Below are 26,356 nucleotides of genomic sequence, written 5' to 3'. Positions count from 1 at the left end.
GTAACTGTTAACCCAATGAATGTAATAGTAGGCATAAGATTAACTTGGTTCTTCGTCCTCCATGGAGATCAGTGAGGTATGAAAATGTATTTTCTTGGTGCTACCTATTCACTATCCAGTCTTTCCCACTATTTCCAACTGTGACCCATGAGATAGGAAGTTTGGCTCCTCCAGGGCTCCACCAGTCCCTTTTTTATTGCTGTTTGTTTGATGTTACCTCCGGAAGACTTTTAAGTGAATGGCGATGGGCTAAATGAATTATGTTAATTCCAAGGCAGATGGCTGGGCCTGGTAGCACACGCCTGAATCTTAACACTTTGGGAACCCGAGGTGGAAGTATTGCTTGATCTCAGGAGTTCAAGACTACCATGGGCAATATAATATAGTGAGACCTTTTCTCTACAAAATGTCAAAAAGTAGCTGGGCTGTGGTGATGCGTGCTTGTAGTCCCAACTACTCAGGAGGCTGAGGCAAGAGGATTGGTTGAGCCTGGGAGGTTGAGACTGTAATGAGCTCTCATTGCGCCACTGTACTCCAGCCTGGGCGACAGAGTGAGACCCTGTCAAAAAAAAAAAAATCCAAGGCAGTAGTGTAAATGCTCCTCTGCTTTGTTTCTTTTGTTGGATTACGTTGAACAGGATTACTTGCCCAACTAAACTCACCTAAGAAGACTATACCAAGAACAGAGATGATATAATAGCTCAAATAATACAATGTAAACAATATAAAATCACAGTGTTTCTGACCTTATTAAATTTAAGTTTGAATCCTTCTCCAAAATCAAGTCAATCTCTTGATCTCACAAAATAACAATTCTGATAAATTACTTCTACTTTTTCTTTCAGAGAAAAAAAGTATATAAATGCTACTTCTCTCCTTTAGTTGTTTTTTTTTTTCTGTGTCACCTCAATCAAGGCATCTCACTTCAATGTCTGGGGAAAGACTGGATATCTTTTTCAGAAACTGTAGCTTGCACTTTCTCCTGTAGCTCCAAACTGGGATTATCTTTTCAGCCCCAAGCCTTTCAAGAATACATTTCCAAAGGTCTAAAGAGTGTCTAGTGCACATGAGAATACCACATCACAAACATTAGCAGTACCCCTCTTCCACCATGGAGTCAATTTATAATCTAAGTATCAGTAGAGATGGCTCAGCCTTTTTAGGGTACGGCAGCATTTACCTTAATATAGTCCTGTTTATAGCATTCCATTTAATGTTCCACCCCCTCTGGAAATGTGGCCTAGTTAACTCACTTGAACCTAATCAAATTTCCACTAGGCAGCATACTCCACTTTTTGTTCTTCTATTAATCCAGTAATTAAGAATGGTTTAGTCAGTAATGCCCATTTATCTGTATTTGTTAGTATTATATACTATTTATATATACAGTAAACTTTAATTTTTCCTGTAGTTCATTCAACTTTGTGTGTAGGGAAACCAGTCCTTTCCTCACCCTATTGACTGCAGTTTCATCAAGGAAGAAAGTGAATTCTCTCACTCTTGCTGAATGGCAAGAAAATTCACGTGCTTATGGCTACTTGCTGAGAGAGTATTGTTCTACACAGTGCTAACCAGAATACATTTGAATGATAAATCAAAGAGCCCTGTATTGTTAGATCTCTTTTAGGCCATTCTTTTGGTATAAACTTCTCAACCATGTTCTTTTCTTACAGTCCCAGAGTCTTAGACCCTTTTGGATTTCTAAATATTTCAGAAATTTGAAAGCAATGTATAGAGGACCTCTGCTCATCTTGTCTTTCATACAAATGTAGCAATTTGGATAAATCTAATCAAGATCCAGTTTTTTATTTTTAGTTTCAACTTAACTTTTTTGGTTATTTTTCAGATATGCACAAAAATAGAAGAAATAATATACTAAATCTCTAAGTACACGTCTCCTGGCTCAATAATCTTCAGTATTTTTTTCAAACTTATTTCATCAATTCTTCTATTTTTCTGTTGTTTGCTTTACCAGATTTAAAGTACATTTCAGATATTATATCATTTCTTCTATAAATAATGAAGTCCACTTGAACATCATCAGCTTAAAACGTGGTTAAGAGTTACTGGCATGTCAGAAAAGGTGACCTACCAGCAAAGAATTTTTTTTTTAACTTAACTGCCTTTTAGATGATCTCTCTAGGCTGCACATTCAATATTATCTTGATTCTTAAAAAGCGATATTATTCTTGTTTCTACAAAGAAAAAAAATTGACTCTATAAGAAGCAACAAAGCTTCTTTTATAACCCCCTCAGAATTAAACTCCTGAATTAAGAGTAGGAAGCTCATGGTTCAGACAGGCTTTTTTAGTCTTTTAATTATCCTGTCAACTTTCTATTGTATATGATTATGGGAATGGTGACTGGCTGTCTGTGTAAATTAGGCAGGGTATAATAGATATGACTAGGAGTTAAATGAAAAATTTTTAGCTAACTAAATCTTATTTTGGTTACATTTCAGAGAAATTTCATGTATATATATATATATATTTCCTCCTTAGTTTCCGTTAATGTTAAGTATTTAATGTGCTGTTCTAATTCAGAAATCTTTCAGATTGTGCTTCTAGAGGAAAAATCCCATCTCCTTTATTCTCAAATCATCCTTTAACTTTAAATAAAATAATGGAGAAACTTTTGTTGCACTTAAAAAAAGAGGTATGCCTAAGAATGATCATGCATGCTTTGAGCCTGTCAACTGTACTGTATTTATCTTTGTGTAATGCAAGAAACTCTATGTTAAAATAGTAAATAAAAATTACATGCCAGATAATTTATTTCACATAGCAGTTTAATTTGTGAAATGTCCTAGCTAACACATTTTAAGGGAAAGTTCCATTTTTTAGCAACAGAGCACTGTTTTCATACTATTACAGTGTTCTTGTTTTCTGGTTCTGTTTTTCTGAGTTTTGTCCCTGTTCAGTATTTGGAGATTCATCTTTATTGACATTGATCATGCGTTACAGATCAAGTACTGCAATAGTATAAAAATTCACAGGATTACTTATTACTCATAATTGCTTATTTATCCAACCAGTATTTAATAAATAGATATCATGTGACAGATACTTGCTACGTACTGAGAGTGTAATGGTGAAAAAGGTATGGTCTCTGACTTCCGGTATTCTACAGTCTGGAGTGGGGAAACAGGCAACCACTATGAAGATTAAGTTTAGGATGTTTTATGTTCCCATATAAAGAGTACTTAATGCAGTCTTGGTGGGTTAGGGGAGGCTTTCTATTGAAAGTGATATATAAATTGAAACCCTAAAAAATAAAGTTTTTACAATCCTTTTTCTGTAACTTCAAAATCCAAAATCTCTACCTAAGATGTTTATAATTTTTTAATTTTTTGGAAATTTGATTCAAATTCATTTGGTGGCAAAACCTGACCTTACCCAAGATGAAGCTATTCGTGGTATTTATTCCACTTAGTGTAAATGTTTATTCGTTTTGCTGCAAAAATAATATGTTTGATTATTTAGTCAGACTGCCTCAGACTTCACTGGGAGTGTGCTGTAGTATATATATGGTAAAGGCATTGTATTTCCTTCCTAAAATCCAAATGAGAGATTTCAGATAGGAGATTAAGTACTTTTGGTAGTTGTCTGCATTGGATTTGTAGGGTGCTTCAGGTGGCTGGAGCAGCTTGAGCAGAGGTCTGGAGGCAAGAGAGGCCTCTGTGGAACAGCATGTCGTTCACTAGATTACTTTCTTTTATATTTCACTTTTTAAAGAGTGGTTGATTTTTCTAGGGTTATAATAACTTAACCATATGTTAAGTTACTTTTCTTTCTAAAATTACTTAGGCCAGTGTGATGTTAACTTTAAGATCTTGCTTCACCTGCCTCTTAAAATAAAATTAAACTATATCAACTGATCAGTTAATAACTTCATAAATCATAAATGATACTCGATATGTTTTGTTAAAGAATACAAAGCATTTTCAAATAAAATGGGACATTTCATCTCTATGAAACATTTCTAAAGTGGACGTTATTATGATTTTACTCAGTGAAATTAAGTGACTCGCCCAAGAACACACAGAAAGCAGCTTAGCCTGGCCTCAAACCCATGTCTTCAAACTCTGAAACCCATGCATTTTACCATTTAGGCACTCACTCAATCATCAAACATTTATTGTCCTAGGCACTAGATTTACAGCCTAGTGCTATATTAACTACTATGGGGGATACAAGAGAACACCTCCACTCAGATATTAATTTTGGTTTGAGGGATATGCATGTGAGACAAGAGTAAGGTGATATGTACTATGGTAAATGTGTAATGATAGCTGAAAAGTACAATAGAGATTAGAGATAGACCAGTTAATATGGACTGAAATTATCAACAATGTTTTAAGTGTAGCTTTTCAGACATGGCTATGTGTATTCCTAGAGGTATCTGACAGTTTCTATCTTTCTGTATTGTAAGTTTTTTTCTCTGATAAAACTAGTAGTAGTTGTATTGGTTTGTTCTCAAACTGCTAATAAAGACATACCTGAGAGTGGGTAATTTATAATGTAAAGAAAAGAGGTTTAATTGACCCACAGTTCCATATGGGTGGGGAGGCCTCAGGAAACTTAAGGTCATGGAGGAAGGCACCTCTTCATGGGGTGGCAGGAGACAGAATGAGTGCCAAGCAAAGGGGGTAAGCCCCTTGTAAAGCCATCAGATCTCCTGAGAACTCATAAGAACAGTATGGGGGAAACTGCCCCCATAATTCAGTTATCTCAACCTGGTCCTACCCTTGACATGTGGAGATTATTACAATTCAAGATAAGATTTGGGTGGGGACACAGCCAAACCATATCATTCAGTCCCTGGCCCCTCCCATATCTCATGTCCTCACGTTTGAAAACAAAATCATGCCTTCCCAACAGTCCCCCAAACTCTTAACTCATTCCAGCATTAACCAAAAGTCTAAGTCCAAAGTTTTATCTGAGACAAGGCAAGTCCCTTCCACCTATGAGCCTGTAAAATTAAAAGCAAGTTAGTTACTTCTTAGATACAGTGGGGGTATGAGCGTTGGGTAAATACACCCATTCCTAATGGGAGAAATTGACCAAAACAAAGGGGATACAGGCCATATGCAAGTCCAAAATCCAAAAGGGCAGTCATTAAACCTTAAAGTTCCAAAATGATCTCCTTTGATGCCATTTCTCACAACTAGATCATGCTGATGCAAGAGGTGGTGCTCATGGCCTTGGGCAGCTCCACCTCTGTGGCTTTGCAGGGTACAACCCCCCTCCTGGCTGCTTTCATGGGCTGTTGTTTAGTGTCTGTGGCTTTTCCAGGTGCACAGTGCAACCTCTCAGTGGATCTACCATTCTGGAGTCTGGAAGATGGTGGACCTCTTCTCACAGCTCCACTAGGCAGTGCCCCACTGGGGACTCTGTGTAGGGGCTCCAACCTGACACTTCCCTTCCACACAGCCCTAGCAGAGTTTCCCCATGAGGGCTCTGCCCCTGCAGCAAACTTCTGCCTGGACATCCAGGCCTTTGTATACATCCTCTGAAATCTAGGTGGAGATTTCTAATCCTGAATTCTTGACCTCTGTGCATTCACAGGCCCAACACCACATAGAAGCTGCCAAGGCTTGGGGCTTGCACCTTCTGAAGCAATGGCTTAAGCTGTATGTTGGCCCCTTTTAGCCCTTGCTGAAGTGGCTAGGACACAGGGCACCAAGTCCCAAGGCTGCACACAGCAGGGGAGCCCTGGACCTCGCCCAGGAAACCATTTTTCCCTTCCAGGCCTCCTGGCGTGTGATGGGAGGGACTGCTGTGAAGGTCTCTGACATGAACTGGAGACATTTTCCCCATTGTCTTGGTGACTAACATTAGTCTCCTCCTTACTTATGCAAATTTCTGCAGTTGGCTTGAATTTCTGCCCAGAAAATGGGGTTTTCTTTTTTATCGCATTGTCAGGCTGTAAATTTTCCAAATGTTTTGCTCTGCTTCCTCCTGAATGCTTTGCTGCTTAGAAATTTCCTCTGCTAGATACCCTAAATCATCTCTTTCAAGTTCAAAGTTACACAGATCTCTGGGGCAGGATGAATTTGGAAATAAATCAGCCTTAATAACTTTGAAGAATTTCCCCTTTACCCTTAAAATTAGGAAAAATTTAGAAAAGTGGTCAAATGACATGAAATGGTTATAAAACTCCTAATTAAATCACTAAAAATCATGATATATTTACTTTATATTAAATCTCTTCAGCCAAAGCAATTAACAATATATGCCTTCCTACCTCTTTTGATATTTTCCAAAATTACATTTTTTTCTTTTCAAACTGAAGAAGAGAAAGATTGAACTTTTTATAAAGGAGACCATTGTTCTTAATTTGGGTCACAGAATGATTGTTTTTTGGATTTCATTATCCTGGGTACTGTGATATTGGTTATACATTTACTTCCTAACATTGGGGATATGAATAAGACAAAGTTTTCACCTGCACATAGTTCTCAATCTAGTCAGGGAGGCAAATCTGTATGCAAATGATCGAAATGTAGTGAGGATGCTAAAGAGGCAGGTGGCAGGCCCCTTGAAGACATCCAGGAGTACTCATATCTATCAGGGGCATGGGAAAGGCTTTATAGAGGAGTTGCCACATGAACTTGAAAGACTTTTAAAAGTTCACTCACCAGATAATTGTGTGAAGAGAATGGGGTCTGAGGTAAGGACAGAGGGAATAGCCTTGGTAAAGGCACAGAGATAAAATTGTTACAACTTTATACCCAAAGTGAGGAGAGTACTAGGGGTTGAAGCTATCAACATGAGCCCTTACTCATCTTGGGTAAGACTATGGATGGCCTTGTGTGCCATACCAAGGAATTTGAACTTTATCCTAGCAGCCTGTGGATCCCAAACTTGGCTGCCTGTGAGAATCACTTCTGGACTATTAAAACATATAGATTTGCCCACTGGACCCTCTATGATTCTGATTCATGATTCCAGTAAGCTATCAGGAGGCATGGAAAAGTTTTAAGCAGAGTGATAATATGATCAGATTTGTATTTTTAAATAATCAGTTTTTACCTTTCAAACTTTTTTTAATTGTAGCTGTAAGAAATACGTTTTATATTCTGATCTAGTACACACATATGTGTACCTGTGTACAACTGAAACAAGTCTTACTCTTACAAGTATTGTGGGATGTACTGTGGTATTTTCTGTTCTATCTTGATGTTTTAGAATGCTGTTTGCAAACCACTTAATTGACTTTGCAACCCACTGAATTGAATTCACCATCCACTAATGGATCATAACCCACAGTTTAAAAAAGATATTTCTATAGAGAATGAATTGAAATGTGCAAAACTGAAGGGCTTGAGATCAGATAGGCAATTGATTCAGTTATCCAAGTAACAGATGTCACGGGCCTGAACTAGGACAGTGGCCTTAGCAGGTACAGACAGAGAAGAGGGGAAAAAGATTCAGAAGTGTGTAGAAGGTAGTGGAATCACTTCTTAGTGACTCATTTCAAGAGCTAAGGGAGGTCAGAGAGTGTAGGATGACTTCCAGATTTCTAGTTTGAATGTTTAGATAATTTGCTCGTACTCAGTATAGAGAACACAAAGGAAGAATTGGTAGGAGTGGGTTGTTGGGGGGGGCGGGTAAAGATATCCAGAAGGCAGTTGGATATATCAGTGATTTTTTTCCAAGTGAGATTCCTTTAAATTTTATTCTCTTTTTCTTATTAAAATATATATTTTAAGGCTCTGTATTCTCCTTCACCTTTCTTACACAACCTACTTTTTCTTACATTGGTTTCTGGTGTTTTTATGTGGATTGCCCTAAAATATTTTTAAACTTTCTGCTTATGCTGTAAACTACTGTAATACCATCCCAGTCTTTTCCAGGACATATATAACTCCTTGCCCAAAATGAAACTTAAGAAACTTTTTTTTTCTTTCTGAACCACATCATCCTTTCCTCATCCATCAGAGGTAGTGATCTCATTTTTCTGACCTTTCTGCTTGTTGTTCCATTTTGTATTTCCAGCTTTGTGGGCATTAGTTGTGTACTGCATTCCCGTATGTAACCAACTAAATATTGTTATAAGCAGTGCAGCAGTGCAGATTGAAGTCTGCTGACTATCCTCTGGAACTTGATAATTTTCTGCCACTTGTGATTCAGTTAGATAGATCAGATTATAGTCATATTAGGGCTTGGCTGGGCAGTTCTGGCTTTGAAATCTCTCATGCAGTTTTAGTCTGAGGTGGTTGGGGTAGAACATGAGGGGAGGAAGGACTGGAGCCCATGAGATGGACTCTGTCATTTCATGTGGTATCAAGGCCTCTCCCTTTCATCTCTTTCAGTGGGTTAGTGTGGATTTTTTTCAGGGCAGTTGGACTACTTTCATGGCAGCTAAAGACTTCAAGAATGACTATTCTAGCTCTCCCAGTGTAAGTTGCATCACCTTCTTGACCTAGCCTTGCCACATAGTGTTACTTCATCATTTTGTGTTAGCTATAAGCCAATCACCAACCTGCCATGGTTCAAAGGGGAGGGGAATTAGACTCCACCTCTTGATGGGGAAGTGGTAAGACTCTAGAAGAAAATGTGGGATGAGAAATATTTTTGTAGGCAATCTGCAATAGCTATGTAGAAAATATATCAATGTCATCATATAGATTTTTAGTTTTGCCTGGAGTTTGCTACTATGTTGGTACTGCATCTTAAATCTTCTAAAGATTAAGTTAGCTTTTATGATTTAATTTTTCACATCTTGTTTAATTTCTGAACTTGGATAATTTGCCTTCTCTGCAGCAGAATTAAGTATATAGTTATGAAGATGCTTTAAGTCTATATGTTAGGTTTCCCTGGTACAGGACAGTTGCAGGCAGCAGCAGTTTGGCCAGCTCTGCAGAGTGGGCAATTTTGAATTGCATGTTATGTGTTTTCTAAGAGCAGTTCTTGATTCCTATCTTCAAAACTCTAAGGGACCCCTGTAGCCTGTTGAGTAGACTGTTGAAAGTTTTAAATAACTGAAAATACGTTCTCACTTTAACTGCTATGTTCCTTGTTAGACCATAGGCATGGCTGTATGATATAAACCAAATATTACTGGCTCTATTTCATAGCCTTGCAAGTTTTCATTAGCAATAGGAAATGAATCTGACAAGACACTGTGTTTCTTTAAGTGTGTGCACTATTATTTCTTATTTTCAGAAATAAGCTCCTATCAGTATAGTCATGATTTTTGACTGATAAATTTTAGTTCCCAGTTCTGCTGCTGTGCTTGAACTATACCTAATAAATATCATTTGATAATCTGCTGACATAAATATTAATTTTAACAATAGTTCTAAAGTTATATTTTATAAATATACTATGCAGAAAAAGAAATCCCTGAGGATAGAAAATACAAAACAACAATTAATATGAATACTCCTGTTGCCCCTCCTGCACCACCCCACACTGCACCGCTGCCCCCCGACCCCCTTGCTCCATTTATGTGTTCTTTCGTAGAGGCGTGGCAAGTTTGTCTATATTGAAGAAAGCCTATCTGGAATAGTCATTTAGTGTAATGCTGTTTAGAGTATTATAACCACTTGATGGCACCCTTTGATTTGGTACAAACCTCATTAGCCATAGCACAGTGCAGCATAGTAGTTGTAATGGAATAACACATAAGAACTAAAGACTGCAAGGTATCTGGTTAATGTTGAGATGAAATGAATGCAATAGCAAGGCTAAGCTTTCCTGACCCTTCATGAGAGAATAGATGAAAAAAGGAAGAATAAGCTATTGTGCCAAGGGGAGATGATGAAATTCAAGATCCACACACATAATCTCTGGCTCAGCCTCTGAAATGTTAATCCCTGGGTAGAATTATTTGAGCTATAGATTGCAATTTATCATCAAAATGGCACTGTGTCAAACAATACTTTTTATATGTGTGATGTTTAGAACTATCCAATTTTAATATAAAATGGTTCACAGAGCACTGGCTAATATTTAAGTAGCAACTCTTTAAGGTTGTGATTTGGGGGAATGGAGTAGGATGGTTTCTTTACATCAAAATATGAATTGTGTTTTAGATAGAAGGCTTTGGGAGAGTTTTTTTCTGCTTCTTAGTGACAGTTTATTTTTAATGCCAGGAAAAGGAATTTTTAAAGAATGTCTCTTTTAAATTAAGTGGTTTAGAACTGTTTTCTTTCATAGACAAATGGTGTTTTTATAATTATAGAATAATTCTGTAATTTTTTCTAACATCGCTTAAAAATATGCTAGCTGATGAAATGTTATATATTTAAAGGTTTACATGGTCTTTCCTATTCCAATATAAAATATTTGTATGTTTTCTCTTATTTAAATCACCTAACTTCTGCCCACTAGGGAGTGGAGTCATAATTAGTATGTGTTGTAATGTTTTTTCCCTTTAAACCAAATTCTTCCAATTAAAAGAACTAAACTTTGCTAGTATAGGTGGAGGGGTGGGTATTGCATATGTCTATTAATCTGTCACTCCAAGTAATAATCATGTTATGGACTTTTCCTATGTACCAAAAAAAACCCTGTTGTTATTTTCTAGAAAATTAGGAAACTTAAAATAACCCTGTTTCTGGAATCTAGAAGCTTGAAATTCCAGTTTAACTATATATTTTTCCTTTAAACTTTATCATACTAATTTATAAGAGGCTTTTTTGCCTCCTTTCACTTAAGAAAAGCAATTATTTTCTGTTATTACTAAGAAATTATTTTACTTAATTTTGTTTTTATATTCTTCGTACCTGTTTCTGAAGGTTTACCAATAAGCTTGATCTTTAACAGAAACCTATATTTAATTTACACCTGATAGATCATACCGTTCCAGTACCTTCATTGCTAATTACAGATGTTGAAGGCATGCTGTGACCCTGTTAGATGTATTAAATGCTATAGCACAGATCTGTGAAACACCACTCATCTGTGCATGAATAATTCTGTGTTACCATATTTTAGCTCTGGTGGGAAAAATATTTGATTTACTGGTGGTAGGGAACATGAGAGGAGTCACTGTGAAAAGCATATGTCCTGTGAAAATGTCTTGTCTTTGGCAGCTGTCTTCTTTTAGTGATCATGAAGAGTTAAACCTTAGATCCAGAGTCACACCTATGGAGACTAGAAGTTGTGCGTGTTTGAGATATTGCTGGCCCTTTATAATACCCAGTCATCAAGAACAGATAGTATGGAGTAGTCTTTTGGCTGTTGCCATTAGTAAGAGTGCTCTATGAGACTGCATAGCCATTTCAAATTGTTTTTGGAGGCAAAGGGTTCAGAATGTACAGTAGAAAGACAAAAACATATATATATATATGTAGTAGAAAAAGAGCTTGGAGTTCCTAACTTGGTAAAGTATTACAAAGTTGCTTCATCTATTTACGTAATTACATCTGCTGACGTTTTAATTTAAATGCCACCTTGAAAGTTGATAGAGTTAAGTTTAGCTGAGTGTTTTAAAAATGTGACTTTCTCAACCATGTAACACTTCTCCACCCACCCACCCACCAAAAGGCCTACTCCCTGTTTTCTGTTTCTGAGGACAGAATATTATAAAGGACGGTTAGTGCCTCAAACATGCACAACTTCTGATCTTCAGAAGTCTGACTCTGGATTTCACTCTTAACTCTTCATGATCACTTAAAGATGACAGCTGCCAAAGTCAAGATTGCAGTAACCTTTTAAGTAAGCCTCCTGGTTCCACACTGAGTGCCAATGCATACATCTTCCAACCCACTGCACTGGCAGTCTCATACCCAATGCTGAATACAGTGTTCCAGCCTGGTGCCTTTCAGCACACATAAAACTGGTCAATGTCCAATTTTATCCAACCACCCACACTAAATATGAAACCTCGTGATGCTGTCACAGATGCCTGCAGGGTAGCACTCTTGCAAATTTCAAAAAACATGAGATTGCTAAAACAACTAGGAAAAACCCCTTTCTGATGCAAATTACCTAAAACTTACTTGTTTTTGAAGTACCATCTTTAGTTTGCTATATGATGTCAGTGAATATAATTTGTTGAGAAAAATGTTTCTTACACATTGTTTTCGCACATCCTCCTAGTTTTATAGGCCTTATTAAATAGTTTCAGTGAGCCAGTCTTTGAAATAAGGCCCAGGTGAATATTTATATTTCCACTGTAGCAGCAGCATGCATTCTTGATGATTGACCTTTACCCTGACATAATGTCGTCTTGTGACATTGAATGAAATAAATGAAGAAACTACTCCTTGGCTTGATTTGTATTGGCGGAAGAAAGCAAACAGAGTGGTTTGTCAGGTTGCTAAAAACGTCAAAATACAGTTCTGGGACAATTTCTAACACAAAGATTTTTTGTTGTTTGTTTTGTTTTGTTTTTTAAATAATGTGTGGGTGGTTGGATGTTCTTTGAAAAAAGCACACCTTTGAAAGGAAATTGAATTCCAGCAATACCTGTATCAGATAATAATAGGAAGTAAATTGTTTCCCTTTATTTGAAGTTGCATTTTATTAGTCAGATGCTTGTTGGTGACATGTTTAAACGTTAAACATTTAGAGAACTGCACAGCTTTACAGAAAATAGTGTTAATTTATATAAGGATTATGTATTATTAAAAGAAATAAGGCTCTATTCATATAAACACTTGTTATGTTGTAACTTTAGTAATCATTAATTTTAAATAATTTTAGTTTCTACATGTAAGTTATACAGGGTATAACAGAACTCCATTTGAAAAGTAAGGTCTAAAATATTTTTGTGTAATTCTCTTGTTACTTTATAGATTTTGGCTCTGCAGACAAGTTGACTATTTCCACAAGAGGTACCCATCAATGAAATATCCTGTTTTGTAGATGTTAGTGTTTATACCATTATTAAATGAGTACAACCCTATTCAATTATTGTGTCTTGTGTTTTAACTTGAAAGCATTGCTTTCAGGCAGTTAATCTATTTCAAATTAGTGTTGTAATATTTTTGTTGTTTTAAGTTATAACTCACTATTATGTTACTCTATAACCTTAAAACCTAGTTTCCTAATGTAGATGTGGGTTTCTGGATTAGAATAATCAAATCACAGAAATTTAGAGCTAGAAGAAAACTTAGAAATCATAAAATTCTCCTTGCTCATTTTCAGATAAGGAAACTAAGATATCTGGTAACTAGCCCAAAGTCATATTGCTAATGAGTGGTAAACTATTTATTTTCATTCATTTTCTTCACTCCCAGACTGAGGTTCTATATACAAACTTTAAGTAGCACATGTATGTGATAATGTGCTTTTAAATGTTTGCTTTTTATACCTCTTCAAATAGTTTTAGAAAAATTGAATTTTTTTAAAGAAAAAAACCATTTGTAATGAAAGGTTTTTAAGATAAACATCAGTTTTACTGAGGTAGATAATTTGATAGTATTTAAAGAAAATAAGACCAAAATAGCCAGCAGCCATATCTGGATTATTCATTTAAGTTCAGTGCATGTGATTCCCTGCTTCAGATCATGTGCTGCACATACTAGCTACATTTTAAAATCTAAAATCCCACTTAATCATAGACTTTGCTAATATTTTTGGAAAATACATTTTTGAATAATATAAGAACATTTTAGTTTCATTTTAAAAGATGGTTATTATAAAGTTTCAAATTCTGTAATTGAGTGAAAAATATCTGACGTTAAAAGTTTTAAAATAAAAAATAGGTTATGATGTCAAGTTTGTTAGGTAACAAAGTTTGATTAAACTTTCTAAGAGAAAAATTTTAATGATGTTTTAAATATCTATAAGAGGCCACTTTAAGTTTTCTTTATAGAATGATTATAATATATAGTTTTATATTTACAAATTATTAAAATAAGGAAGTGTAGAAATATAATTTAGTCAAGAATACTGCCCAAATGTTATTTAGTAATATTTATATGGTAGTTTAGATATCTAGAGATTGCTTTAAAACAGGGTTATTTTTAATGTTAATGTATAAATTTCCATCCTGGCCAAAAAATAACACTCAGCAGCAATACTTGTTCTCTTCATATCGCTAATTAATTAGAAGTTTGCTCATAAAGTGTTTCAGAATTTCTGAATACAGTTGTGTTATACTCAGCCTTCTTGCCATCTAGATACAACATTAGACACTTTGTTATATATAGGTTAAACTTGGATTAATATTGGTTTACAAGTACTACTTACAGTTCATTATCTCAGATCTCTGCATCTACTTTTAAGGTATGTCAGTTGCTACAGTTAGTTAAAGTACTACATATGCTGCTGTCTAAGCCAATTTAAAGAATAGGGCATGTATTTCCAGTTATGTGAGCTACAGAATGATGGTACTATAACACGAGATCTCCCCCTCTAAGCCAGTAATGTTCTACAGTCTAGATATATTAGTGCCTTTCTTTTCTCTTCTTTTTAAATAGCTGCTTCTTGTGGAGCAGGGCTAACTCCTAGGCAGTGAGCTCAGAGTCAGATATATTAGTGGTTCATATTCTCGTTTTCAAAACATCTTGTCTTTTTGTTTAGTTTTGGAATGGCAGAACTCTAACTGTATAATTGATTTCTGCACTTAGAAGAATGCTTTACAAATAGTAGACCCTCAATGAGTGTTTGATAAATGAACTCATCACTTATTTATATACTATATTTGTGGATTTTTAAAAAATTTGACCTTACTCAGCTATTTAATTTTTCATGTGATAGTCTTCTATCTCTCTGTTAATTTTAGGCTGCTACTTAAAGTTTGAAAGGGTGTGTCTTTTTGTACACTCAAACAATACCCAGCAAGATGCTATGTGTTTATAAATACCCCAATAAATGGGTAAGTGTGTGTCCAATTGATTTCACTCTCAGTATACTTAGAGTGAGACATTTAAGCCCTGCTTACCTGCAGTGTTCTTAGTTTTATGACTGAAGAAGACATCTATTGTAACAGATTCTGTGAATTAGGTGTCAGGAATAGTATACAAATAAAATTGATAGGTTTTTTTTTTGTTCTTTAGACTTATTTTTTATTAGCACTTAGTGTATCTTTAAAAATTTTAATATTTATTACACAGCCAACATAATGACAATGCTGGGCATATTAAAAAGGAAAATTATCTATAATTCCATCATATCAATAAATTGATTTTAATTTAGCATTTTTCTTTCGAGCATATACATGTTGTATAATTTTTTTAGGTTGCTATTTGTTTGCATTTAGGGTAGATTAAGTTCATAAATTCATTAATGTTATTACATTTCTTATTTTAAAAGATGCCTTATGCCTAGGTCATAGGAGGGCTTTTAGAACTGATATTTTTGGATAGGTATAAAAGATCAATGTGTTTATTAACTAAACGTATCCACAATGATTGACTTTTTTTCAACCACTCACAAAACTGCTTTGCAGGTGTGAGCTTTGAGGGGACCTCCATTTCCGCTGCAGTGACTCTCACTTTGGAATTTACTCCAGTGACAGCTTGAACTAGTGAAAATCTATAGGGCTTTGGATTATTATACAAAACCCATCATTCACCCAGTCTTTTGCAATGGTCATGTTGATTCAAGGACAGTTTTTGTGACTAGGTTCAGAGTTGAGTTTGGAAGTAGATTTCAATGCATATATGTCAACAAGTAGATCATATAAAATGAAAGTGATGACTAGGGGTGTGTGTGGTAAAAATGAAATAAAGTTGAAGGGAACCACCTGGGATTGCTCAATTTAATTTAGTGGAATGGTCTTATTACCTTTCAGGATATTAAAAGGAATAAGTCTAAATTGGCATGATTCTTATTTTGTAAATAATAGCTCTATGCTGCATATGATCTACGAAATAAAAGAGAAATGGAAAACACTAAGTGTCTTTATTCTCCAATGGGGAAAATACAAGAGAGGTATAATTTAACTCCAATAGAAATAAACAATGGTTGCCAAACATGTGTTAAGAAGGAGGAAAAATAAGAGGAAAAGGAATCTGTTTTTATGTCAGAGGAACTATCTGTGAAGTTAAGGCCTGGATTTGAAGTCTTGCTTGATATAGTTTTGTACACAAGTCTTAGAATGTCCAGATCATATGTGGCCAGTATTTCTTATCTTTGCTCTCCTAATTTCCATCCTTTGTTTAACTCTTTATAAGTTGTTGTCTTCGCAATTTAGGAATAAAACAGAGAGCTGAAAACTGACTTCAAATCCAGCCTTTTCTTCTCTTTTCTTTAATGGCTGGTTTCTAAATAATCCACAGCATTTTCCCCTATAAATCTTTATTTTTCTTCACTCCACCCTGTGTTGGTGGACGTGATTAGTGAAAATCTGCTCAAAAGTCAGTCACAGTATCGTTAAATTATATTCCTGCTTTTCACTGCCTGCACCCTTAAATCAAAATAAGTGTTGTGAGAAACAAAATTGCTACAACTAGTATTTCTTGGTAGCCTGATAAATAGTTTTATTTAGAAAAGTGATTTTATAAAAATTATGAAGATAGGATAGACAGCATTTTACATTTCTTACTAACTCTTCTTGTGTATTCATATATTAAGCAAACTTTTCTTCAAACTGAATATTGTTTTTAATCATTGTACATGTGAAAAGTAAAAACACTTTAAGTGACTATGTGTCAGATTAAATTTGGGTACTACTTTCAAATACCCTAAGTTTGAGGAACTCCTTTTGCAATATAACTTTTTATTCTGATTGCTCAAAATTTATGTTTTTTAAAAAAAGTCTCTATATTTAAAAATTAGATAAAATAATCATGTTTGCTTATGCCATATTTAGTATTGAATCTTCTTTAAATAAACTTTTTATCATCTTACTGAAATTAAAATACTAAACAGATAAGTCACAAAGCCTATTTTTGGATAAAGAGACAAAGGTATACAGCATTTTTCTAGTTTCTAAAAAGGTGGAAAAACTACACTTCAAACTACTTAAATGTTTTTATTGTTTGTAAGCCTAAAACATGTATAAACCCTTTCTTTTACCACATGTGTATTTAAATAAGCACCACTTCGTATCTTCTCCATATAAAGTGAAATATTTCCTTAACACTAACACAAGTTGGTTCTCAGCCAAACCAAATAGAAGAATGAATGCTTTGTTAATCATTCGTAACTAATGTGTGTATACACAGAAAAAAAAAATCAAATCTGTTTTTGACATGAACCTTTTGATGGAATTAGCAAAAGAAAAAAAAGGAACTTTTAGCACAGGTCAAGCCTCTTTTAATTTATGAGCATAAGAGTTATTTTTAAAAAATCAATACAGGCACATGGTAACAAATCCAACAGTATGGAAAAACTCGTAAGGAAAATTAACATTCTCCTGCCTCTTCCTTCCTCCCTCCATCCTACTCCATTGTGGTAGTCTCTTAATTGCTTCAGATTCTAGTTCTTCAGTGGTTTCGTCCATGGTTCTAGTTTTATATATTAATAACATGATTGTACTGTATTTCATAATTATTTCATGATTTATCAACTTTAGACAACATTTATTGTATCTCCTATTCAGATTGTACATGGGTGGCCGGGAGCATTTCAGAAATTTAAATAGGTATTCTCTGCTTATTCCCTCAGTCCAACTCCTTTCTCCATAAGGTTCTTAAGGCATCAGTACAGTATAGTTCCACTGTGCCCACCACTGTTCCCACTACCTCTAAAACTGGCTTTACTCTCACCCTCTTCACTGTCTATGCTTGCTCTCTGATTCCTTTCCATTTTTTCCCTTGTTAATAATATTTGCCTCTTTTTGTATTAAAATTGAATAAATCATAGATTAAGGTTAGGGAACTTGTATATTTTTCCTTTTAAAAATATACAAAATGCATTTTAAAAAACATGTATAGCCCGAAGTAATTGTATTTTGTTTTGTTTTAATTTTCCCCCTGTGGGTCAATGTTCCTGGATTTCCTGCCCTTCCTTAATAGATAATAGCCTGAAGAAAAAATTTTTGACTTTAAAAAACTGAAAAGGCAATCATAGTATAAATTGGACTAGATTTTATGCTCTAAGATTGTAACATTGTTCTCAAAGAACTCTTTAATATGAAGAGAAATAATAAATTTTGTAATGTCAGACTTGTCTGCCCTTCTGCCCCTTCTGCTTGGTTCAGCTGGTCCTTTCTATTCTTTTCCCAATAAACCTCTTCAATGTAATTTGTCCTTACCCACCATCTTTTCCTAGGAGATAATTCCAATTTAAAATGGTAATCAGGATAAAAATGGAGCTTGGCATTTAATTTTAGGACTTTACTTTTACTAGAATACATCAGTTACTTCTAGAGATTCCTGTACTGACTTCAGTCCTTTTTAAAGAGCTTGTTTGGGACTCTGCGTAGAAATATGCATAAAACTGTGTGACCCTGCCTAAATCTTCCTTTTCAGCATTTTATGAATTACCTTTGTTAATTTATGTTACTCACAAAATTGATTGCACCTCTATAGTTAAGTCAGAATTTCTGCCTCCAAAATAGAGGTATTAGATTGTGAATCAAGATGACTAGGTTATCATCAAATAGGTCACCTTTTAATACACAACAAGAGCTGACTAGTAATGTTTTATACCTTCCTTTTTTCATTTAACCATATACATGGATACTTTTTAAGAATGCAAGAAATACACTCTAAAAGTTTTACTGTGTCTTAATTCTTTCCCCAAATAAAACGTAATTTTTATTGTTAAGATTTTAAAATGTAAAATTTTAATCATGAATGCATCCTGGTTTATTCAAAGTTCCAATGCAGCTTAATACTTTGACTTCCATAGCATATACCATTTACAAAACACTTCCGTGTGTTTAATAGTATTGGATTCTCTCAAAAACCCTATAAATAAAGCCTATGGATTGTGTGTTGTTCATCAATGGTTTAATGAAGTTTAAATTTTTATCTTAAACACCTCTTTCCATGACTTCTGACTTTTTTGTTTTTTTAATTTCTAAGACCAAACAGAGGCAGATCGTTTTCTTTGTCTCCTAAGTTCTCCCTCCTCTGTAGGCCCCCTCTCTGGAAACACACACACATATACACGTATACACTGTTTTAAAACCCAATGAATAAAAGTACAATGGTTTTATCTTCCCTAGCTCCCGTGAAACTTTGGAGCCCTATGAAAGGATCCTATTCTATTGTTATAAAGAGACAAGCATTTGGGAAAACCTTACTAAATTATTTCTTTTTTGTCCTATCCTGTGAACATATCCTGACTGGTAAAATATGAACATGTAGACATCAAATACAAATTTCTGTTTGTTTTTTTTTTAAAGTGTTCAAATACTGCTTACAGTTCTGACTCTTAGCTATGCACGGCTTTTGTGTCAGATTACTTTGCATGCAGCAACCTGGTGGTAGTTGTTGTTGCTTGTATTATAATTTGAGCACCAACAGCATACTGGACGCCACACTAGACACATCCCAGCCCCACGGGCACCAGTTGATTGGCAGAAAGCTACTCCCATAGAGTGATCATAATTGCAGAAAAGCAAAAGGAACTGAATTGAAATTTTTATCAATAGTTAACCTGAAATAACTCTTGCTAGATAATGTTCTCCAAGTAAAAGTCTATTTAAGGCTTTAGTTCTCAAAGATACTACCTGTTAGTGTACTTATCTTTGCTACTGTGTTAATGAATAAATAAAAATACGCCAGTCAAGTGTACTCCTATAGTATGTGAAGAGCCAAGTTCATTGTACACTTCAACACAACCTTTTTTACTTAACAGGCAAACTTCTTTTGCCTGTTAATTGTGGATGGAGGATACCCAGGCATGAGCTCTTTTGGGCCTGCATCTATCTTTTTTAAAAAACAAACAAAAAAACCCCACAAAAATACAAAACTGTAAATGAAAACAGAGTAGAACTGTTGATAGGATTTGAATTCCTATAGCTATCTATGCCTTGATAAACTTACAGCATGTTTAAACTTTCTGGTTCTAAGTTCCCTTCTTCATCTGTAAACAGGGGTAATAGTACCAGCCTTAACTATTTAACAAGGTATCAATGCAGATCAAATAAACAAGAGTCTCAAACTAGGTAACAAAACAAATGATAAAAATGGCCATTAACTTTCTAAGTGCTGTAAGATCAAATGGTGTGAAAATAGATCATTTTTAAAAATAAGGCATATCTGGAATATATGGAAATAGGGAAGGAAATACAAGTAGAATTGAAAGATAATTTTTGTTTCACAGAAAAATAAAGGCCGGGTGTGGTGGCTCACGCCTGTAATCCCAGCACGTTGGGAGGCCGAGGCAGGCGGATCACTTAACATCAGGAGTTTGAGACTAACCTGGCAATTGTGGTGAAACCCCCGTCTCTACTAAAAATACAAAAATTAGCTGAGAGTGGTGGCACATGCCTTTAATCCCAACTGCTCGGGAGGCTGAAGCACGAGAATCACTTGAACCCAGCAGGCAGAGGTTGCAGTGAGCCGGGATTATGCCACAGCACTCCAGCCTGGGTGACAGAGTGAGACTCCGTCAAAAAAAAAAAAAAAGAAATATCTGTAGAAATCTCAATTCTCTTTCCCTGTAGACTGTTAGATACAGTCAGTTGTCTGCCTCTTCAGAGACTAGTATACTAGTTGTGGTGGTTTAAGAGTGTAGGCTCTGGACATTTCCTACCTGTGTGATTCTGAGAAAGTCGATGAACTTGGCTTTTATCTCAGTTTACGTATCTATAAAATGGAGATAATAATACACCTATTTCATAGAACTTTTGTGCATTAACATGTGCTTAGAACAGTGCCAGACACATGGTAAATTGTCATTGTAGTTATTTATTTTTTTTTCTGACTTAAGAAGTAGCTAGAGTTATAGAAATTCATGCTATAGGAAGGCCAGGCGCGGTGGCTCACGCCTGTAATCCCAGCACTTTGGGAGGCCAAGGTGGGCAGATCACAAGGTCAGGAGTTCAAGACCAGCCTGGCCAACATGGTGAAACGCTGTCTCCACTAAAAATACAAAAAATTAGCTGGGCGTGGTGGCGGGCGCCTGTAGTCCCAGCTACTCGAGAGGCTGAGGCAGGAGAATGGCTTGAACCCAGGAGGCGGAGCTTGCAGTGAGCCGAGATTGCGCCACCGCATGCCAGCCTGGGTGACAAAGCAAGACTCCGTCTCAAAAAAAAAAAAAAAAAAAGAAAGAAAGAAATTCATGCTATAGGAAATGTCACATGGTGTCTCTAGTCTTTATGTGAGACATAGTCTCCAAGCTTTCATATTAGATACTCTAAAGGAAAGATGTATGATTAGAGTTGGTAGTTTATACAACTTTTATAGGGAGCTGTGTAGTAGATGTTCCATACAAACCATGTTATTCATAATAACATATTGAAAAGGTTCCCTGTAACCAGGTATATTATCTATATGAAATATTAGTAATTTGAAATGTTGAATCTTGCGTTTTAACAGTATTTGCTGATTTTTATCTGAAAATATTAATTGGTCTTTATATTACCTCTTTTTTGCACACTGTATTTTAGAGAATTATACCGTAACTATATATGACTGTTCAGTTTTAAATTTTAATAGTTAATTATGACTTTTAAACTTCGGAAAGTTTAAAATATTTTTATCACCCTGGAGCTGAAAAGTACTTTAAAAATCACCTGCCTACCTTCCTGCTCTTAGGCAATGCTGTGCCTAAGACATCACAGAAAGCTATGGTAATTATCTATATGATTTTTTTAATCTAAAGAAAGAAGATCCTACAAATTGCCCTGAAGCAAGCTCTACACTACACAAATATTTAAGTATTTAATTTTACTGGAAACTATGAAGCTGGGGCATCAGTATGAGGACCTGAATACCTTCTTACCCTTACCTTTGAATTACCTATAGGGGGAAAACAACTCTTTAAAAAACAACCTAATCTACTCAGTACAAAAGCAAGTATGGCACCAGAATATGAAAGTTCAAGGAAAAAAAGCATGTACTCTAACAATGGTGTTTTATCTATATCCTTCAGGTAATTTTGGAGTTGGGCATATAAGCTGCTAGAATACCTACCTGGAGGAGGAGATGAAATGTTCCATGTGGCCACCTTGTCTCCTTTAGAGACTGTCACATTCAAATTCAAACATTATATTGACCACATTAAAAGTACTCATGTGGTAGAAAGCAAAGGTGCTGTTTCATCACCTAAAGGTGAAAACGTGCTGTCTGGAACTTTGAAAAACTCAAGTATTCAATAATTTCTATGCCAGTCATGTCCAGCCCATATTTGGGTCTTTCGTCTCCACCTCTTTGCACAAAATGAACATCCCTTGTCCTTTTTTGTAGTGATGGCAGTGATGATGTTGCATTTTGAAGCCATAAATGTGATGTGTTAACCCTAAATGGTCCTTATGTATAGGGGTGTCCTTGAAAAAAATCTCATCTATCTCATGATTTAATATGATACAGTGTCTCTGGCAGTAGATAACCCAGCTTTTCTTTCTTTCTTTAATGTCACTTGTGACAAAATCTTTAGTCACCAAATCTATAGTGACTCTTTAAAGAATGTTAATATCAGAAAGGTTTTTTGTTTCCTTTAAAGAAGGTTAATATCAGAAAGGTTTTTTGTTTCCTTTTTTAATGGTGAGAGGGCAGTGGTTTTTAGCTGCATAGGATAAAAAATTCCAGGACTGTATCCTAAGATTTGCTGGTTAAATAATTATAAAGACCATTGGATTGTGTTTTATATTGGCAGTTGTCTGGAGACTATATAAACTGTATCACTGGGAAGAAATGTGGATGTAGTTGTTGTGAAGCAGCCTAAAACAAGCTGGGGATTTATAAATCTTAGGGTTTTTGTTCTGTTTTGTTTCTGGCAAGAGTGGTGGTCAATGAAGCATTTGAAGGTGTTTCTCTGCAACCTTACTAACAGATTGTAAAGAAATGACCATATCCTGCCACATATAGATGTTTTTCAAACACATGTTAGTATGAAGACACAAACAGTGTATTAGAACCTGTTCTTTAATGTTGATGAAAGAAGTTTTGAGCTCGCTTTCATTTTGGGCATACCAACCATCACCCTTCATGAAAGGCTTAGTAGAACTAGATGAGATCCACAGCATTCACAGGGTCACTTTCAGTTATCCTTTTAGTCAACATTGGACAAGAAGAAATGCTTCCAAACCAATGACTAGTTAGTTACAGGACTATTAAGGAATCAACCCTGGGCACCGTCTGTAAGAGAAAAGTTATAGACCTTGCTAGATTTTTATATCCTATTTATTCAAAGGTTTATAACTACACAATATTTTATCTAATTCACAATTTTTTGATAATGTATTTTAATTTCACCAATGAAAGCCCATTTATAACATTCATCTTGTTAACCACTAAGCTATTCATTTTACCAATAAACCTCACTTCTGGTATTCACTATGCAAATTACTGATGTCTCAAGTGTTGATCACGATAGGGATAAAAGAAGTACTTGTGGTCGCTGCTTCTGGAGTATAGCCGTGTGTTACAGTGCTCCCCTGACATGGCTCCTCAGTTACGACTGCTGACTGCCTCAGGAGTTTGAAGTTTAACTAACTGATACATTTATATCAGTCACACCATCTATACTGAAGTGTTGTGAGTATATTACAGACATCATGACAGGACTGTTGCTAAACACTTGAAATGGTGGAAATAATGTAATACATCCCTTCTTTCAGGTGGTTATGTGTTTAAATTTTTTTCAAAATGCATTTGATCAACATTTAAAAATACATGCGTTCAGTTCACTTATTTATTGATACTCTTCATGAGAGAATTAAGAGCTAGATCTGGCTTTTAATTTTTTATACAACTCAGTAAATTTATTACAAATACTTAAAATCATGCTTACATGTCTGTAATTAAGTAACATAATTAAACTAAATTTTGTTATTTATAGCTATTTCTGTTTCATAGAGTTTGTATATTTAAATTTCACAAGCAAGTTGGTTAGTTGTATATTTCTTAACTAGAGACCAATTTCACTCATTATCTTTATAGAATAAAATTTGTACATTCATTCACCAATTTATTAAGCATCTCCTATGTGCTGAGAATTGTACTAAAAAATATAATTCCCAGACTTTAGTGTGCATTGGACTCATCTTGAGAATGTTAAATCGAAAGTGAAATCTAGGACTCTGCCTTTTAACAAATATCCCAGGTGCTGCTGATGCAGGTGGTCACAGGCTATACTCTGAGGAACACAGCCCAAGAGATAACTGTTTAACCACTCTGAACACCTTCCTAGAAAAGGCTCACAGCCTGTGGAGGCAAACAAGAAAACAGAACTAATAACTGATATCATAGAATCAGGTGCAACGAATTCTAACTCTGGCTGAGGAACTTTTTAGAATATTTGATACCTTAACCCATGGTTCTCAATGACTGTAGTGGTGGGTAGAGTGTGGAACATTTTTTTCCACTGGGGAATATTTGGCAATGTCTGGAGAAGTTTTTGAGAGTCATGTCTTGCTGGAGGAGGGGCAGGGTATGCTACTGGCATCTAGTGGGTAGAGGCCAGGGATGCAGCTAAACACTCTATGATGCATAGGAAAGCCTCTCACAACAAAGAAGAATTTAGCCCAAAATGCCAGTAGTGCTATTGTTCAGAAATCTTGTCTTAGCTTATTTTTCTGCCTCTCACCTTAATGTCTGTTGTTCCCCTTCCCCATACACATATAGTTTTGAGAAAGTTACACAAGTTTTAAATAAGAATAAATGATGTTAAATGTGAATAGATGATTATTATAAAAGATATAAACAATAAAGAAACGTATAAAGTAACAAAATGAAAGTTCTCCCTCACTCACACAGTCCTAGACATTTAAAATAATATTACACACACATATGTGTATTTAAAGGTTGTTAGGTTTCTGTTTTGTTCTTAAATGGGATCGTACTTTTTTTTTTTTTTTTTTTTTTGAGACAGAGTCTTCCTCTGTTGCCCAGGCTGGAGTGCAGTGGTGCAATCTTGGCTCACTGCAACCTCCGCCTCCCAGGTTCAAGAAATTCTCCTGCCTCAACCTCCCCAATAGCTGGAATTACAGGTGTGCACCACCACACCCAACTAATTTTTGTATTTTTAGTAGAGACAGGGTTTTACCATGTTGGCCAGGCTGGTCTCGAACTCCTGACCTCAGGTGATCTGCCCACATTGGCCTCCCAAAGTGCTGGGATTACAGGCGTGAGCCACTGTGCCCAGCTATAGAGATCATACTTAACATGTTGTTTTGTGACTTGCTTTTCTTCCTTCACAGTATACAATGGCTGTACAGTGAGTGCCACATTGGAGTACAGATGGATGTACCGTAATGATTTAACTATTCTTCTGCAGGTGGATGTTAAGATTGTTTCCAGTTTACTTGATAGTGTTATGGATAGCACTGCATTGGGTACAGAGTGAGACCCTGTCTCAAAAAAGAAAAAAATTTATGCACACGTCCATGATAGATTCCCAGATACTGGGATAGATTCCCAGAATGGAACTGTTCAGTCAAAAGGGACAGTTATTTTATTTTGATAGTTTTATTGCTGAAAGAATATCCCCATAACAGGCTATAACTGTTTATATTCCCACCAACAGTGATTGAAATGCCTGTTTTTCACACCCTCAGCGATGCTAGCTATTACCACATTTCTTAATTTTTGTCACTTCGATGGGTGAAAATGCTATCTAATCATTATATCATCATTATATCTCATCATTATAATTTTATTTCCCTGATAATTAGTGATGTTGAACATCTTGTTATATGTTTATTAGCCATGCATATTTTTCTGTGAATTGTTCATGCATACCCATTGCCAACTTTCAATTGAAATAACTGCATTTTTCGTACTCATTTATAGATCCTTATGTGTTCTATACATTGCTTGTTATATATCTTGCAGATATTTTCACCCTGTCATTTTTTTAGCATTACAAATAGTGCTTTTCATCACGCAGCAAGCTTTCAGTATTTATACGTTCAAATTTGTGTCTTTTCTGCGGTACAGTGTAGTGGATAAATGTACAAGTTGTAGAGCCAGATTGCCTGTGTTAAGATTTCAGTTCCTACACTCACTAGCAATGTAACCTTAGGCAAGTTTTGTAATCGTTTTGTGCCCAGTTTTCTATCTTTAAAATGGGAGTAGTAATAGTATCTACTTCCTAGGATTGTTTTAAGGAACAAATGAGATATTACAGTAAAGCACTTAGACTACTGCCTGGCAACTAGTAAGTACTCTATAAAAATCTATTGTTATTTCTTCTGGTTTTATGCCTTATTTAGGAAGGTCTTCTGTGCCTCAAAAATGTAAAGATGCGTCACCACAGAAAAAATAGTTTGGCACAATTTTATCAGAGCATGGGATGCATTTGGGGGAGGGACAGTTGATTTTCCTCATGTGGAATCAGAGACAGTGCTGCAAAGAGCTTTGCTGTGTTAAAGAGTTTGAACTTGATTGTGG

At 35.4% G+C, this 26,356-nt stretch overlaps 1 protein-coding gene across 20 annotated transcripts in view; it reads left to right on the top strand.

Moving 5' to 3' along the window:
• The window catches only part of EHBP1 (EH domain binding protein 1), a 399,042-nt gene that overhangs the window by 116,183 nt on the left and 256,503 nt on the right, over positions 1-26,356 (top strand). The window contains exon 2 of one of the 20 annotated variants that reach the window (XM_058429087.1): positions 12,752-12,790. The exons of the other annotated variants lie outside the window; for them this stretch is intronic. The gene's annotated coding sequence lies outside the window, so the exon portion shown is untranslated. The remainder of the gene's footprint in view (positions 1-12,751; positions 12,791-26,356) is intronic. 20 annotated transcript variants of the gene reach the window in all.

The sequence above is a fragment of the Hylobates moloch genome, unplaced genomic scaffold (genome assembly GCF_009828535.3).
Source record: "Hylobates moloch isolate HMO894 unplaced genomic scaffold, HMol_V3 SCAFFOLD_15, whole genome shotgun sequence".
Classification (NCBI taxonomy): Eukaryota; Metazoa; Chordata; class Mammalia; order Primates; family Hylobatidae; genus Hylobates; species Hylobates moloch.
Note: the sequence above shows the minus strand (reverse complement) of the source record. Positions and strands in the feature narration are given on the sequence as shown.